At 37.5% G+C, this 19,678-nt stretch overlaps 1 pseudogene; it reads left to right on the top strand.

Moving 5' to 3' along the window:
• LOC116329604 overlaps positions 1 to 19,678 on the top strand; it is a 194,908-nt pseudogene that overhangs the window by 131,359 nt on the left and 43,871 nt on the right.

Raw genomic sequence — 19,678 nt, forward strand, 5'->3', positions numbered from 1 at the left:
ACTGACACTGCTATCATTCATATAAAACAAACAAAGATTTGATTTATATCAACCTTATTATACAGGCAAGCACATAGTAGGAAATGTGCTAGTGCTTCAGTGGTACAGCTCATTTTGAATGTCTGTATCCAGGCTCTCTTACCCACATCTCTCTTTCTTGCTTGCTTTAAGTCTTTGCTGTTTTGTGTTTGATCTTGCATGAACTTAGACAGAAAAAGGTTTTGTTATACTGTAATATAAAATTCAACCTTCATCAAAATTCTTAAGATGTATAGTTACAAAACTATAATAGATATTGTAGAATTTATGTAAAAAAATGTTTTATAGATGATGATGTTCCATTCACTGAAACTGTGAAAGTCCACGAGAGATCTGAATCCTGAACAACAGTACTTGACATAGAATATATCAGTTCATTTGCCTGTAAGTTTGGAGCTGAAAAAGAATGAAGAGTTTTGAGTTTTCAATGAAAACTTCAATATGAAAAACTGCAAACTACATGCTCATATGGACGACTTGAAGTCATATCCTTAGCATACTTTCTCACACTCTGAGACAGTGGTACTTTTCAGGGTATTTTAGTATCCATGTGCTGCTGTGAGCAATTAAAGGTCCAATGGGACAGACAGGAATGTAGCTTTTGCTTTTAACATACAGTGAGGCCTCTGTGCTGCTCAACTCTGACCAACCTTGAAGCGTTTAGATGAGTAGATGGAAATACCTGTTTTTAGGTGAAAACCATGCGCATATATGTCTACTATACACACAAACCACATGTCCCTGCGCATGAACCCTACTGACCTGTAGAGGGATTAAACCACAGCAGGGTTCTTACAGCAGTCAACCTTTTCACAGTTGCTAAATATGCACACATGCAGGTCAACACACACACTCACATCGGCACGCACTCACACAGACACGCACCAAATGTGTTCTTGTCATCCTGTCCTCCACCTCTAACTCTAGCCTTTGTCACAGACCGTTTTCACAGACATGCAGATGTTTCCTGAGACCAGAATCTGTTATCTATGGCAAGAATTGCACCAAATCGTCACAGCTATATTTTACTTTTAATAGAGTATTTACAGGTAGCTTTGATATGCAATGAAATGACAAGTTAAATGTTACTGTAATCTGCAACAGATGCATGGCATTGAGTTATACTCAGTCAAGTTAAAAATGATTGTGATTAAAAAGTTTGTATATAAAATATAACTTTTTAAAATTTTTAAAGTTTTGCTTTAAAGTTTTCTGCTATTTAAGAATGTCTTTTTTGGTAGACTGTCTGGCATACTGACAGCATGGGGTCTGACTCGGCACAGCCACTGGGATAAACATAAATTCAAAGTCAAATTTATTTATATAGCACATTTAAGACAACAACTGTTGAGCAAGGTGCTGTACATTTAAGATAATCAAAAGAGAAGAAAACAGAGGAAAACATGATACAATTTAAGAAAAAGAAGTATAAAATGAGACGATTTGAGTAAGAAATAAGATACATAAAAGTAGTACAAACTCATTCTGATTTAAAAGCCAAGGAATAAAAGTGGGTTTTCGGATGGGTTTTGAAAGTGTCTAATGTTGGGGAGGTCCTGATGTGAAGGGGCAGTTTGTTCCACAATTTAGGAGCAGTCACAGCAAAGGCCCGGTCTCCTCTGTGCTTTAATCTGGACCTTGGGACAGCTAGGAGCATTTGATCTGCAGACCTCAGTGATCTTGCAGGAGTGTACCAATTCAAAAGTTCAGAAAGCTAAACATAAGTGCAACACCAATCAAATTATTGAACATAGCAACTCTCAGTACAAATCGCATGCTGTCAAGTAATTGACCCCGCTGAGGTGGACTGTCATTCCACCAGACAAGAATGCCTAAAACACTTACAAGTAGCTAATATAGATTGTCTTTAAAGATATTAAAATAGTTGTTACATTTTGCATGGTTCCTTGTTGAGGTGATATCTAACTCTAATTTTTCTTAATGGTTTAAAGGTTTAAAAAAGCACGCCTAAAAGATCCCTTTCTTTAAGTTAAACACAATTTCTATCTGCACAGCTATGTTTTTATCATGTCAGAATTACTGCTGCTGGAAGTATTGCTGTCTTAATCACAGCCTTTTAACTTCCAACATGATAACGGTGCCACCTAGAGGACTCCAAGCATGCTCTTAATGAATGAGCCTCCACAGCACATTTCTGACCATGTGCTAGTATATACCATTTTATTCTTTACATCAGTAGATTATATAAATGGATACATAAATCATTTGTGGGGGAAAGCTACTAAGAAGACATGATTGATTAACATGATAATTGATTTTAATATTACATTCATAATCCGAAAAACATTTAAAAATCCAGTTGCTTTGAAAAGTGAAATTGCATCCAGAATATACAGTTAATATTCATATATTGCACTAAAGAAATGTATTATTTTATGTGTCTAACAAAAAAAAAATCACATCATTTTCCTCCTTCACTATCCTTCTGGACTCGTGATATAGGATGACTTTTCTAGTCTAACAATGCGTGTTACCTCCAAATAGCACCTCTGGGGTAGAAAAGTGACTGTTGTGAGTGTGCATATGTGAGATGAAATACATGGGTCTGTATGTATGTGTGTGTGTGTGTGTGTGTCTGTGTGTGTGTGAGAGTGTGTGTGGGTGTATGTGTGTGTGTGTGTGTGTGCGCTTGTGTTTTCATGCATCTCTTGGGGTACCCAGCTGAAGCCAGCTGTATATCACGCAAGTCTCCCTTGTGTAACTTCAAAGTTGCAGCATGTTCAGTTCAGGCTATTCATGACACAGTCACCGGAAGGACACATGTGTTTATGAAACCTGGACATACTGCTGTATATATAATGCCGTATATTTACTCTGTACTTCTTTCAAGGATATCATTTCTTCAAGTTTTGTTACCGAGCTATATGGGAGGACTGCAGAGAAATCTCTCTGGCCCTGGACAGAAGAAGCAAACATGCATGCCATGTGTCCTTCACACAACTTGAAACTGAAATAACCATGCTTTGAAAACTGCCGTAGAGAATTTGACTGTCTTCATAGTGCTCTGACTTTGTATTTCAGTTTTGCCTGAAAACTTTTGGACCAACACAACCTGGGAAAGGTTAAGATGAACAAAAGAGACTGCAACAGAAAGTGGATAGAGGTAAGAAGATGAAACATAATCTGTAAAGAAACATAAAACAAAGTTCTCATGTACAGACTACATTCCCACAAAAAACAAAACAAAAAAATAAAAAATAACTGCCAAAGTGGTTCTGGACTACTTGTCCACCTTTTGAGGTTGTGGCTTAGGAAATAAGGAAAGTGATCTACTAATTGGAAAGTAAGTGTTTTGATCTCTGGCTCCTCCAACCTGTGAGTCAAATAGTGTTTGAGTGTACTTTAAAACTGATTTAAAAAAATGCTTTGTATGTAGATGTAGAAAAAAGAATGTGTGTGAGCAGAGGGAGATGGTACTCATCTTTCTAAACAAAAAAAAAAAACAAAAAACCCAAACACTGTAAATACTAAATACTACAACAGCAACTACCTTTCAAGAGAAATGTAATGTTTGCAAAGATATGTGTTTAACTTCAGGTGTAATACTTACACTTACACTGCTACTCAGACATGATTCAGGATATGATTATTTTTCACCTCAGAAGTTTGCATAATTATTCAAGATAAACATAATCAAAGTTTTAATTACATTTTCACAAAAACAAAGGCTAAAACTTGGTATATAAATTTGTATAAGAGTTTCCACAAGTTTTTCACAGGTGATAGGGAAAAACAAAGAAGTGTTTTATATAAATTGCAGAAGCCAGGTGCATTGTGGGCGGTCAATTTCCTTATTTCCTTAGAAAAAGGTCAAAATGACATTTCTTTCTTCTTCAACATAAACTTTAAGATTCTCATAAGATGCAGCACATTAACTTGTAACATTAGCAAACTGCAGTTTTACTCACTGTACACAAGCTAGCACATTGACCCCCCCACCCCCCCCACCCCCCTCTGCCTCTCCTTCTGTCTGTTCCTGTGTGACAGAGTCAGTAACACCACAGCAGGAGGTGAAAGGAGGAGACCTGCAGGCAGGAAGAGAGAGGAGAGGGAAACTGTGCAAAAGTACAGCACAGAATCGTGCCTCACATCAGATGGCAGCAATGCAAAAATGTGTGACACTGCAAAATGAAGGCAAAGGAGAGAAAAAAAAAACATCTGTGTGCGATAGGGTTTAAATCCAATAACTGCATGCATGTATGGATCCGAGTCATTGTTCAAATATTTGAGCCTTTGTGTGTGCGTGTGTGTGTGCATGTGCACTTGCACAATGAATGGGGTGCCAGGCGGCAGCAGCTGGGAATGCCTTCCTCTGTTCTCCTGTCATCAATAAATGATCAGAGTGGGCCATCTGGAGAGAGGGAACCACCAACCACCAGGACCTGGCACTGAACGAATGACACAGAGAAAGAAAAAGAATGTGAGGATAGATCAGTGAACAGTAAGAGTAAGAGCAAGATGGGACAGGAAGGGGGAAGTTACATTTAAAGAACACTGGGGAGGCAATTAAAAAGATGATGTGAAAAAGACCCTACAATATACTGGTGGAGCTCAAAAGAAAATAGAATATTGTGAAAAGTTGTTTTTTCATGATTTAATTCAAAAAGGCATCATCTCCGATATTCTTTTGTTTATATTTTTATGATTATGGCTTATAGCTCACGAAAATCAGAAATCAAGCATCTTATGTAATTAGAATATTTCCAAACGGCAATCAAAAAAAGGATTTACTATACTTCTGAGTATGCTTTTTATTCTACAGTACTTGATTGGGTTTCTTTTACCATGAATTACTGGATCAGTGCAGTGTGATGCAGAGGCATTCAGCTTGTGGTGTTGCTAAAAGCCAGGTTGCTTTGATAACAGTCTTCAGCTCATCTGTACTTTTGGGCTGAGTATTTCACATCTTACTCTTGTCAGTACCCTATAAATTGTCTGTAGGGTTCAGTCAGCTGATCAATTAAGCACATTACAATAAAATTCACATGACAATAACTTGGTAAGCAAACCATTTGGAAGTAGTTTTGGCACTGTTTGCAGGTGGTAGGTTTAATCAAAAAGGAAACCGGCATCGCCATAAAGCTTTTCAACAGATGGAATCGTGACCTGATCTCCTGGTAGACAGCTGTGTTGACTTTGGATTTGATGAAACAGAGTGAACCAACCACCACCAACACCAGCAGATGACATGGCACAATAAATCCTAACAGACTGCACAAACTTTACACTGGCATTTCAACACTTACATCTGTGTCTCTCTAGACTCTAGGATCTTGATTTTCAAATGAAATCAAATTTACTTTCATTTGAAACGAGGACTTTGGACCATTAAGCCACAGTTTAGTTCTTTTTTTCCTTAGTCCAGCTAAGATACTCCTGACACTGTCTGTGGTTCTGGAGTCTTTTGCCATTACTTTTGCAACACTTGAAAGTGGCTGTGCATGGTGGCTGTTGATGTATTGCAACCACCTGGGATTCCTCTGGCCCGCCAGTAACCCCTTCACTTCCTGCCTGCTGAGAGAAATATCCAAGAAGAGCTCAGACTCCACTCCTCAATTATCAGCCAACTTTTACTACTGTATACTTACCCCTGACCATCACTAACCCCCCATTTACTCTGCAGCAGAGCTTCCTGTTCATTCCTGTAGAAAGATACTCACTGGAGCACTTACCTTTTTCAGACTCCTGTTTTTTTTTTTTCATTCCAAGTAGTTCTTAAAACTGTTGCTGTTCACAAGCAAAACGTGCTGTAATGTGACTCGACAAATTTGCACCTAGACAAAAAGAGTAAACTTCGACCACATGTGCCAGAAGAAAAATGCAGTTGTTTGTAGAGATCGAAAGAACTCACACTTTTGCATACTCAGATACTACATTTGACATAATACATACATAATATGACATTTTCAGAGACAGAAAATATGCAAAGAATATGCATAAAATAATTAGTTAATTAAAAGTAATTTTTTAATGTATTTATTTTCACTTTTTTTTGTGACTGGAGTTAGGAGTGCCATGGTCCTGAGTCTTTGACTTAGTATTTTGAGTTTTATACCCACCTGTTTCTTGGAAAGTTATAAGATAATGTAAGTTCTTGTTCCTGAATATATTATGTTCTAGTGCCTCTGAGTTTGTTATTTAAATTTCTTGAATTCTAGTTTCATTATTTTGTCTGTCTCTTATATGTGGTCTCTGAGTCTCTGTTTGTTTACCTCTGGTCTACCCAGTTGTGTCTCAGTGGCTGTCTGGTCTCTCTGTGTTCTGTCTCATTTTTAGAAAATCTTACTAAATAATATTTAAAAAGCCATGCTATCCAAGCATTATGACATTTGAATTGAAGGAGAGTTAATAATTAATCACTTAATGGTGGAAGTAGTATACATTTATCACTCTTTACAGTAGCTTAGTACAGCTCAGTACAGTACACTATGCTGGAAGAACATGATAAATATTCATAACAATAGATCCTGTTTGTAGGCTTGCATTAGAATCACATGACTTTCTTTTTCTCACACTCACTGACAGTTTTCTAAAATATTCTAATATGCTGAAACTTGTATCAGTTTTTGTTATGTATGTGCTACATTTTATTATTAAGTAAGTTATAAAGCTTCACATATACATATGTACACTTTTGTCTGCTATACCCACTGGACCGCCATACTATTATAAGCAGGCCCCTTTTATTTTAACGTAAACCACAAAAGCAAAACCATTCATTAGCAGTCTTGCTATCATCCCCACAAACGTCTGTGGCCATTTCATTATGTGAGCTATATTTTGAGCGTTTATTTAAGAAAGCAGTTTAATTCATATGTCATATTAAATCATATTTTATATATGTTACATATTATATACTATTTAATCTTTGTTTTATGTACATGATAGTACTTGTCATAAGCACACATGATGAGACCAGACAAATAATTATTTTTTAATATTGTCCCCTACATCATTAGCTTAACATGATAATTTTACAGTAGGCTACCTCTTAGGAATTCATATCTAGCATCCCCAAGCAATATGAAGCACTCTCTCTAAATTTGTGTCTGCGTTCTTCTGTGTTTACATGTATGTCTAAATGCAGCCCTAATTTACATTTGCATGGTCATTTCGGATTTAATTTGCCTCACTGTGTGACTAATTTGTGCTCCAATAAGTAGCATATGCCCCAGGCCATATAACCTAGACATTGCATGGTTTTAAATGAGCTTTTATAATCCTTAGAGGCTATAAATATGTCCAGTGATTAGATATTTTAGTAAACTAACCTATTAGAATTGGTATAAAAAAGCCAAGTATATGGTAAGCCACACAGCACACAACAGACTGGCTAATTTTTAATGTTAAAATGTTAAATACTGTAAGCAGAACTGGACATAAACAAAGTAGGTACCATATTCATATTGCCTCTTCTTGGTAGCACTTTTCCTTTGTTTAAAACCCTTTTATACAATTTCTACTAAACTTTTTTCTCCAAGTGTTTTTAACACTTTCCAATAAATTTTTACCTATTAGATTTTTTTAAATTTCATGTATTATAATATCACAGTTGTTACTATTTTCACTATCGTGTTTACCTTATGATGTTTTATGAAATGCTGTGTTAGTTTTCAGAATATTTTCTGTCTTGTTCTTTTTGGTCAGCTACAGTTTTTGCTTCAAATTTCTCCCATTCCCTGTTTTCCAAATCTCTTTTTTTTACTAAATCATGAACACTGACCGTTCCAAGTTTCGTCCATTCATGGCTAATAGCTCTCACTTTGGCTTGCTGGAGTCTATGGTTGCTTTTTGAGAGCTTAAATCCAACTTCACTTCTCTCCACAGGTTCTATTCATGTGATTCACTTGGACTGGTGATGTTATTACACTGAACTCAGCTTTCTGTAAGATCTGTTAAGGATGACTTTTGATGGTGATTTCACTACTTCTGTTTTCTCAGAAGCTACTCCACATTTGTAAAAATGTACAGGTGTCAGAAAGAGAGGCAACCATTCACACCTATGTGCAATTTAGAGTTAGCAGTTAACGTATCCCCACCAACTGCATGTCTTTGGAATGTAGGAAGAAGCTGGAGTACTTGGAGAGAACCCACACAAACCGGGGAGAGAACATGGAAACTCCACACAGAAAGACAAAGACAGACAGAAGACAGAAGATGCTTCCTTTCAGCATACAGTCATATCACCCCACAGCAGGAGAGCTATCTGTGCCCTGTCTTTATTAGTTGGAATGTGCCCTCACTAAATTATTATTAATGTATTTATTATTGATATTTAAACAATATTGAAGTGATGTGATTATTTTTTCCTCCCCTCTCTCACCTTGCTGTTTGTGATCACAGAAACATCTGCTGAAATGCAACCTGGGAAGACGCTGAGCATGAATCAGGTAAGTCAGTAAGATTATTAATAATACTAAGCGTGTTTCTAATAAGCAAGGTAAACTGATTTTTTGTAGTGTTTTCTTTCTAACAAGCTTGTGGTCCAGCACACTTCCTCATTATCCATCAAGGATATTCATGGGAATCGAGAGGTTCTTGTAGAGAACCGGTTCCCAGTAGTCCAATTCCTTGGAATTGTTAGTCTGCCTACCTATCATCCCACTTATCGGTTCATGCACTCTCGCTACGATCAGCTGATTTAAACTTTTGTCTCGCAGGAGGAAAAATGTGGCGCTGCTTACAGCATCCACAAAAGGACGAGAGTGCGATGGTAAAGTGGAGACTGCTCCAGGACAGAAACATTGGCATTATACCATTAACACAACTTCGGCTCTTCGCAAGCACCTGCACAGACAGCATGCTAACAATAAGATAGCCAAGAACCCAGAGTGATGTTAATGCTGAGTAAATCCTGACCCCAGACCAGCATAAAATGTGGTGAAGCAAGCTGCTACTGAACTTCAACAGGTAACAAACTGATGAGCAGTCAGGCTGCAGCCTCCATTTCTACCTGCTCATGTTTCTATGGTAGAATCACCATGATAATCGCTTTAAAGTGTCTTTGTGTTGACTTTGATCTTTGATTTGTGCTGTCACCTTTGTGTTCATACCTAAATACTAAGAAAAAGATCACGTATGTCATCCTTAGGATAGGGATTTATGTTGGTGTGTGGGGCAGATCATTTTACAGAGTAACATGAAAGTAATGTAACAAGATGTATAACAAATGTCTTTCTCCTGGTTATAATTAACGTATTGCATTACTTTTCAGAAAAGTGTTCTGTGTAATATGTGTAATAACTTTTTTTAATTCACTTTTTTGTGAGTAGTGACCCGAACACTGATCACAACAAAGAGGGGAAATACCTCCAACATTCACAAACATGTGACCATGCAGCATGTAATTAATTTGCATGAATGCAATGTGTCTGATATGCTGCTTAGAGATGGCTGAGCAAAAGCATTTCAGTTGGGTTACGGTGTGGACCATTACAGCACCTTCATTCTTTTCTTTTTCACATTTACATTACATTTACTCATTTACAAACAGTTTCTACACACTTTTTTTTGAGCTGGGTAAGAATGTCTCCATTCACATTAGTAAATGAGTGCCAATGTTCCAGAAGTGTGCATTTTGTTCAGATGCAACTTTAGAAACCTAAACAATGCTGCCATCTTTTTTTTTTTGAGAGACAAGGCTTTCTCCTGGCAGTAATTCAAACCATGCCACTTGTGTTTTTCTTTAGTGTTTTTCCAATTGTGCGATCATGAATTTTAACCTTTAACATAGTAACTGAGGCATTTACAGTTATACATATAGCTCTTGGGGTTTGTTTTGTTTTGTTTTTTGTGATTTCTCTGAGTATTATGCCATCTATCCTTAGGGTAAATTTTATGTGATATCCTATCCTGGGAAGATTGTGTTCAAAACTTGTCTGGCCTGTATTTGATCAGCAGCACCTGGCTTTTACTTACCCTCTTAACTCAAGCAGCAGAAGTGCAATAACTTTTTATTTATTTAGTTAAATTTCATTGAAAATGCAAAAGTAAAAGATCAAATAATCATATATAAAGGGCAACACTTTTGTGTGGTGGTTAGCACTGTTGCCTCATAGCAAGAAGGTCCTGAGTGCAACTCCACCATCTGGCTGGAGCCTTTCTTTGTGGAGTGTTTGTTTGCCCCATGTTTACGTGGGTTCTCTCTGGATACTCTGGCTTCCCTCTGTCCAAAGACATGTAATTAATGGAGTTGGGTTAAATAGTGGTTCTAAATTATACATAGATGTGAGTGTAAATGGTTGTTAGTGTTATGTCAGATTGACAATCTGTCCAGTGCGTACTCTGGCTACACCCCTCCAAAACACACACACACACACACACACACACACACACACACAAAATCATGGTAGGGCAAGTGGAAGTCTCTTAATGAGACATGAGTTGGCACAACTGAATTATATGTTTAGTAGGCAAAGCAAAACGGCAGTGTTCAAAAGAGGAAGGAGAGAAAACAGCAAGTTGAGTATATTGCTAGAACTTTGGATCTGAGCAGTGTTGTCAGTTGGTGAGGAAATGTGGTCAGTGGGCTTCATTACAGTTGTAATGTAATGTTTTGGACTTATGGTATCCTAGTTGAAGAAGACAGTGTATCCATTTGTCCTTCTCCCTGACCTCTGACTATGGTTGTTGTCTATGATGCTAATCAAAAGCTGAAACAATGCTATTTATATTATTAATTATCATTAAATGCTATTATTTTTCGACTGTAACTCAATCTCAATCAAGCCAGTGAGAAAAAAGTTAGAATTAGACATGAGAGACAGGAAGTGAAGAACACAGTTAACTGTGGCGTGTGTGTGTCTGTGTGTGCGTGAGTGCGTGAGAGAGAGCAAGAGTGAGAGAATGTGAGATGCTTGTTTGCTCCAGTACAATGTAGTGGTAAGGACACAAAAACAAAAAACAAACAAACAAATTAATAGATAAAAAGAGAAATATCTGCCCCGGGGCCTAACACAGAGCTGTTACACCTGTTCTTCCTCTTCTATGTCAATGACACTGTAGATACAAGTTTGACAAACTACTGGCATTAATACTTTTATGCAGTTATATATTTATACAGTATACTAAAACTACAATTTTTTACTACTTGAAAGCATGAGGAATCCCCCCCCCCCCTCCTCCATCAACCATAACTGACTGAGACAGGACTCATTGTTATCACATTCTCATATTACACCTGATCCTTCTGGCTTCACTGCAGCACAAGTCACTTTAACACCCCACTCACACAATGTCCATTCTCAAATTTCGAACTGTAAATTTCTAGATTGTTTAATTTTATTTAATTTACTTAATGTATATAATTCACTCACCTCCTGAACATAATGTCCTCTTTCTATATATTTACTTACTGTATATAGTGTTTTCTCTCTTTTTGCACAGTCAAGGAGCGTATCAGGACACATTTCACTGCGTGTTGTACTTGTATAACTATGCATGTGACAAATAAAAGATTTTGAATCTTGAATCTTGATCTTTCAAGCATATTATTTAAGCTGACAGCACATGTAAATGAACCAAAAATGCTTAAAATGAGTAATCTGTGTTTGCAACTAACATAATTTAAACAAATGAAACAAATAAATACAAAATCTTTGCTGTGTATTGTACATATCTTCTAGTTTCTTGACTTTTGAGTGACTGTTTAGCTTGATGGGGTATGACTGGCAAGCAATAGTATCTTCATTTTTCTTTCTGTTTCCTGCTTTCCTTTCCTTTTTCATTCTTTATTTGCTGTGTACAGTTTTACTGTTAAACAGAATTATGATCAAAGAGTTTGTGGTTGTGTATTGTGTGTCCTAACATTAGTCACACTTCAATGAGATGAAGTGTGATCTGCCTGAAGCACAGCAGACTAAAAAGCAAGGCATACAGACCGAGCAGTGGGGAGGAAGAGGAAGGGAGTAAGGAAAGTGAAAATAGGAAACATGGCAAAGAGCAAGAAACAATGTAATCTGTTGCCAGATTTTTCTGTTAAGAATATCTTTCTCTCTCTGCTCACTTTGCATTTCTCTGTGTCTTCCTTGAAGCTTTTCAGTTAGACCTTTCACTGCCACCAGGGGGAATTTGAGGTACTGGTGGATGTTGAATGTGTATGGATGTGTGGAGGAAGAATGACAGACAACAAGAGAAATTAAGAAAAAGAAAGAGGGAACAGGGTGAAGGTTGAAAAATAATTTAATCAGAACTTAGCTTGTTGAAACTAAATTATATTTTTATTTACTAGGCAAACAAATGGAATTCACATTTTTACACCCAAATTTGAGCCAGCAGAGTGGATTTCTCTGAGAAGTCAGAAGTTAATCAAGCATAATGTTCAACTGTTAAAACATTTTTTTTTCTGTTCAGGAATGCAAATGTTATTCTCTGATCAGTTTCCCATCAGAGACCAGAGGTTTATCGACAGTGCATGTGCACAAACAACCAGCTCTACATGCTCAAGCCAGAGTTAATGAGACATGGACATGCCCATAAAATCAACATAACCTACAGATTCCAGTGAAATCAGAGGCAAGTAGTCTTAACCTGCTTACAGAGAAGATAGCTGGCTGTGGCCAAAAAATGGGAGCAGTTTGGAAGAATGACCGTAAACTAGAGGTGGGACTCGATAAAAAAAAAAAAAATCTAATTAATTAGAGGCTTTGTAATTAATTAATCTTGATTAATTGCATTTAATCGCACAAGAAAATTTGCCCCAAAGCTCAAATGTTTTTTAATTCAAAAGGGTTTTAGTGGGAGACAGAATCAAATAATAGACATGGACATGAATATTGTAAACTCAAGCTCTTTTAATTTCTGGAGGAAAATTTCAATTCAAAACAGAGAAACACAAATAACATCTCTGGCCAAAATTGGGCAGACTTAAAATATAAAGTGCTATTTTAAGTACTTTAAGTACAATTTCAAAATGGTATTGTCTTTAAATAATAATAATAAAAATTTCAACATAAAGTGCAGTGCAAGTGCAAGTTTTTCTCCTTACAAAAAATAAGGCAGAAACATAAAAGGTTATTTGACCAGCTTCACCTTTAAACTCTGAGTAACCTTAGCCAACATTATTTTGTATATTAGGCTAAAACAGTGTGATCATCGAACATTTTATTGCAAAAAAATAACAAAACCACTGGACTCACAATACCTCCATGCTTATTTACTGTCCGTCTTTCGGCCAGTAATTAGACAAACTAACCTGCTCACAATTTCAGAGCTCAAGGCAGCTCTCTTTTTTGTTACTATGTGACCTGCAAGTGAGATCAATCTCTCACATGGAACAGAAGCGGCAGGACTGACCAAATACTTGTGGGCCAGGACAGACAGCTGTGGGTGGGTCTCTGCTCAACTGGACCACCACTGCAGCCGGCATTCTTTGTCACTGATGGTTGTTTCTGCTCTGTACAAACTCAGGGCCCTGTTACACAGGGTTTCCTCATCTGAATGACAGTCTGAAGACAATGAAGAGAGGAGGAGGCTCTTTGTTTTTGCTGGGTCCTTTGTGGTGGCATCTTTACACTGTTCCTGCAGCAGAGCCTTGAGGCTGGTCCAAACCTCTACTCGCTCTCCCCTTGCGAGACACTTTAAATCCATAAAGTGTGGGACAAGCACAGTAGCTATCTTGAGCCACTGATGGTTGAGTGTAGCTACACATTGAGATAGGTCCTTTGTGAAGAGAGTCTTAAATTTCACCATGTAGTTTGAGTCATCATTGGAGACCTCCATGGTGTGATGCAGGTGGCAGAAAGCAGGTAAAACCACTGAACATGAGACATATGTCTCACCTTCAAGAAGCTCAGTCACAAACCTGTAGTAGACAGTTCAAGAAAGTAATTATTAATCTACATAATAACTGTCAACTATAGGGCTTTTTAAAGAAACAGTAACAATAAGTTTAAAAAATAGTTTTATTTACCTGCATGACTCAAGGACAGTCGCCAACTTTTGGAGTTCTATCAGCTCTGATGGAAAAATCACTTGCATGTGCTTTTGCCTAAAGTAGCAAAACCAGCCTCTTGATTCTTTAGTAGACGAGAAACCATATCTAACGTTGAATTCCACCGCTGACTTACTGATTTTGGTCCTGAAGCCAGTCATTTCACCAAGTTTGGGCTGCCGACACCTTTTGTTGGTCCTCGGCCTGCTAGCGCTAACAGCTCCCACAGTTTCTGTGCTCCCTGCATCATGTTTCGCGTTTAGATTAGTAACGTTGAAGTGCTTTGGAGGTATGCAAACTCCTTTTTGCACAGTTTGCACAAAACCACGCTTTTATCAAGGCTTTCATCAGGTAGTCCTTTGAAATGAAATTTGCCTCCTATCAGTCCTAGCAACACAGTTTCGTCTGATTCTTTGTAGCTCTGATGTGTGCATTAGTGTAATCAGTACACAAGGAAATCGAGCATTGACAAAAATTCCCCTTTGTTTGGAATGCAAAGTGCGATTAAATGCGTTATTTTTTTTAATGCGTTATTTTTTCAAATTAATTAATTGCAATTAATGAAATTAAATTCCTACCCCTACTGTAAACAAACAATGAAAGACGTTTATGAGGCAGAACTCTGATATGCAAGGAGTGCTATCACGTTCTCTTTGGTTTTACAGTGCTTGCTTGCCATGATGAAATTCTCTAAGAATAAGTTATTTTGATGATGAAGAGGGTTTTTTTACACCACTATCAGGAACTGTAACTTCAGTAGAGCCCTCTCCTTCTAGACGGTTCTAGTTGTCAAACACATTGTCAGATAATTTATCTTCCCTAACTCTGACATTAGCAGATGTTTTAATCTTGATCTGGTACATATTTTGTACACCTCGTTTTTGTTGTTGTTGTTGTTGTTTTTTTGTTTTTTTAAATCCTGCATGTCGTATATAAAATGCCAAAGAGCACACCACAGATATTTGTCAATGCCAAATTTCCAATGCTATTGTGTAAATAATTGCAAAAACATTTGGAGATTATTAATCTCTGTAAACATGTTTTTTTTTTCTTTTCACTACCGGGAAAGAAAATATTGCAGTTTTTCATCTTTCTACTTATGCCCTTCAGCAGAAGTTTATTTCAGTTTTATGTCATTTTGTTATCAGTTCTTCATGATACCATCTGTTGAGGTTGACATGCAGTGTTCCTTGTAAAATTTTAATAGCCTCTGGAACACTGGTTTTTCAAGCAAAAGCACTTGATTGACTTCAATACAAAGTTGTGTAAAGGGTAAACTGGATACAGTGTCAGCTTCTGAGAGCTGCGACGGGCCTTCTGTTTAGACATTGACTTGCATTCTTCCTATCAGGCAATGCATGAGTTCCCTGTCAATGTGCATCATTAAAATGCACTATGGGGTGTTCCTTTACTATTCATTACCTGTGTCCACAAGGTCAAATTGACTAGAGAACTAACTGCAGGACCATTTCTTTTGTCTATGACTTTTGACGAGCCCAATCTAGACAAAGCAAGCAGATATGTTGCGCCTCGCTGAAACAGTACTGACCTGGCCAACCTTCAGTGACAGTGCTACAGCACACATGGGATCTATTAGCATAAGAGTTCAGGGGTGCTGGCTAGGAGGAAATAATTGGGCATCAGATAGGGCACAATTGAGCCAGGCCAAATTTATCCAAGTAGCAAATAGACAGATAGAAACCAGGCAGTTAGTAAGTCCAGTAAGGCCAAAGCACCAGTGACCTGACGAACCTATATGGTGACATGTTTTCATATCCAGAGCACACCATAGGATTTATATATAGGAAGCTGTTTCAGCTAGACATTGTGAATTGCTCTTTAGATGGTCTTTCTTATATGTCTTGGTTTTCACATAGCTTTTTTTAATTGATATGTTTAAACTTGAAACAATAACAACACCAAATCCTAATTGTAAAGGACACATTTTTCTCTGTAGGCTGTTATCTCAACAGCCACTTCACAAAAATAAACCATCAATTGTTAAGGAAAATTAAGAAAACGCTTGTGCTTCTTTAATTAGGTAACTGATGAATATAGCATTTTTGACAAAGGCGTGAGATGAACTTTAACACAGCTTCAGAGTATGAAAATGTATAATTACTAAAAGAAAACCCATAAAATTGTAGTTTTTATGTTTTTACTTCCCCCCTTTTATTTACAGGCAAGGTTTTACTGGTATAGTAATTTATTTCAATTTCATGTTTAATCACCATTCCAGTTTACTGCCTATTCAAAAACAGCCAATCCAGTATGTTATGAGCTGTAGAGGATTAATGAAAATCATTAACAGTCGTCTTGTTTAGATTCTGCAAACCAAAGCCAACATGCAAGAATCCCAGCCAAAGCAGCACTGTTTGACCAAGTCTATAAACCAGTAGACATATCCTCACCCTGTTTTCACATTGCAGAACTGTTGGCAATTTTTTTAGAGCAATATCTAATATTACATTAGCGACATAACCTCTGTCACACTTTTCCTACTGGAGTATAAACACCATTTGACACTTACAAACCATATATAATCATATATAATCTTACTTACTCTGCTAAATTGTTTCTGTTATGTATTTATTTTTGTAATTGTCTTTTAAATATTGTAATGTGCTTTATTTGCTGTAGAATAGAAGTCTACTATAAGTCATATGGCTCTGAATCATTTAATTTCAAAAGGTAACACTGTTTTTTTAATGATAACAAAATAAAAGAAATATGAATAAAATTAAATGGGATGGAACTTTAAAAAGATGGCTTGGCCAACAGGGAGAAAAAAACAGAAGCTTTCTGACCTATACTGTTTTGACTTGAATACCATTTGTGTTAAATTGCCTGGTTCGTGTGTAGGGCTTTTCTCTTATACCTGAAGACTTTATACAACATGCCTCACTCACCCAAGCACTTTTATGCATAAGGTTCTATCTCACATTCACACTCCAGTGCATTTGAGAGGAACTTGGAGTTAGTATCTTGCCCAAGGATATTGGCACACAGACTGGAACAGCCTGGGATCAAACCACCAACCTTCTGATTAGTAATTGAGCTGCTCAACCTCCTGAGCTACAGCCACTGATGAAGAGTCCCTCGTGATGCATCTTTACTACAGTATATAGATTTAAGGAAGCAGTGATATAAACAATAATTAGGCATTAACAGTTTGAACCTTAACTCTTTATATTGTTTTGCTCTTTTCTTTGCCTTTAAAAAAAGTTCTATATACTACTCAGTGCCTTGACTGAAAATGCTTGTGTTTGGCCAGGTATTTTCTAAAACTTAAAAACAGAGTAAGAATGAGGTATAAGATTTTAGCTAATTTCAGACGACTTGAATGGCAGTAAGCTGAAAGGCTTTTATGAACTGTTTGTCCAGTGATGCTAAAACATTGTTGCTTACCCTGGGTTTAGTGTCCTTCTGAAGAGCACATATAAATATAATGTAGCCATGGGGATTTGGGCTAGAATTGAGCCAGTGTATGCGTACATGAGTGCGTGACTTTGTATGTGTTAGCTTAGTCTACGTGTATTTTTGACCCCAGGGAGGCTGGTTCAGACCAAATTACCTGTCAGGGGTTGACATCACCTACCCCCCAACCAATCATACACAGAGGACAACTGGGCTCTGCTCCAAGGCTTCAGAGATCTGTCACCTCAACTAGCTTTGCCTTCTCTCTTTCTTTCTTTCTTTCTTTCTTTCTTTCTTTCTTTCTTTCAATTGGTATCGGTCTCTAATAAAGGGTGTTGTAGCATCCCCGGTTGAAAAGATGGTCTCTCAAACTGATGGTTCACAATCCTTTTATTAAACAGCCGTGTATGTGAACACAGCGTAAGAGCTACAACATACAGAATAAAAGACTATTAGTAAATCAAACAGTGTGTTACCTTTAACCTTTTGACTTATTTATTAATCACAAATTAATTCTCTTTACCTTACATAACAAATAACACTGAAACTTGTAAATTATTGCATATAACAGTGAAATCGTTGCATCGCTACCTAAACATGATGAGGTACGTTAGCACCCTCTAGTGGGTGAAAACTTAGCCTTTATCCTTAGTAGCGGTCAGCAGCTATATGCTCCGTAAAACAACAAAGTACATATCCACAGGACAAACTTTGTTACAAACCTTGTTCCCTGATTAACCAGGTGCTAAGAAACTGCTTTCAACTCAGGATTGCACCTTAATAGCCGTTCTTTTTCCCATTTCCGTCCATTAACTATAGAGCACACCTTCTCTCTGTGCATTAAAACCCGCACTTCTGCTATATGGTTTACGCCACTTAATTTACGCTCCAACAATATAATACTCACTCATAACTTTACAAACTACTTCACAAAATGTTAATGAGGTCATTTACACTCCCACCAAATCATTAAGAGCTTAACTAGGAATTAACTGAAGCGCTAATGATTTCCTAATGAAGAAATGATCTGTAACCATTAAACTGTATGATAACACATAGTTCCATTGAAGAAAGTGAACCTTAAACCTTAGAATGTAGTTAAACAGTCTCTAATAGCAAAACCAGTTTCTGCACTGGGCGTTCCACTATAGAACGTTTACTAGAACATTGTCCTTTCTCAGTCCCTTTTTCTCCAAAGCAAATCTTTACTTTTCTTACAAGTCCGTCTTTGTCAGTTACTGTGTCCATTACACATGCTAATCTCCATTCATTGCGGGGTAGATCATCCATCTTCTCCATGACAACATCTCCAACTTTCAAGTTTCTCCTTGGAGTGTGCCATTTCTGTCTTGTTGCGATGTTGGATAGATACTCCCTCTTCCAACGTGACCAAAACTGTTCTTATAAGTACTGCACCTGCCGCCACCTTTTACATGCGTAAATATCCTCTTTGATGAATGCGCCTGGAGGGGGCAGGGATATCCTTGACTTCATAGTAAGCAGGTGATTTGGCGTCAAGGGCTCTGGGCTGCTTGGGTCACTTAGGTTGTCCACCGTAGGAGGCCTGCTGTTGACGATCGCCATTGCCTCATAAAAGAAAGTCCTTAACGATGCATCATCCATTCTGCCAGATGAAAGTGAAACTGTAGAGCGCAGAATGTTTCGAACTGTCCTGATTTGTCTTTCCCATACACCTCCTGTATGGCTTGAATGAGGAGTGTGCATCTTGAAGTCACACTGCTTCTCTGCAAGAAATGTGGTAATGCGGTTGGAGTCCACTTGTTTTAAAGCTTCTTGTAGCTCATTTTTAGCTCCGACAAAGTTGCTTCCTTGATCGCATCTTATCTCACTGACTACTCCTCTTATGGCTATAAAACAGCGGAGCGCATTGATGAAGGCGTCTGTAGTCATGTTGTCCAACATTTCTATGTGCACTGCTCTGCAGCAAAGGCATGTAAAGAGAAGTCCATAATGCTTGTGCTCTTTACGAGCTTGTTTGGTTAGAAAAGGACCAAAACAGTCCATTCCACAGAATGTAAATTGTGGAGATGTATCTAAGCGCTGCGTTGGGAGATCAGACATCTTTTGTTCCTCTGTGCCTCTTCTGAGTTTGTGACACATTGGTGTATAAAATTTGCCACGGCCTTGTTGATGCCTGGAATCCAAAATCCATTCACTCTGATCTCATTGATTGTAAAACCTTTCCCTTGGTGCTGGACCTTGCTGTGGAAATGATCTATTATTAGTTGAGTGACATGGTGACCTTTTGGA

Source organism: Oreochromis aureus, linkage group 11 (genome assembly GCF_013358895.1).
Source record: "Oreochromis aureus strain Israel breed Guangdong linkage group 11, ZZ_aureus, whole genome shotgun sequence".
In the NCBI taxonomy this organism is placed as follows: Eukaryota; Metazoa; Chordata; class Actinopteri; order Cichliformes; family Cichlidae; genus Oreochromis; species Oreochromis aureus.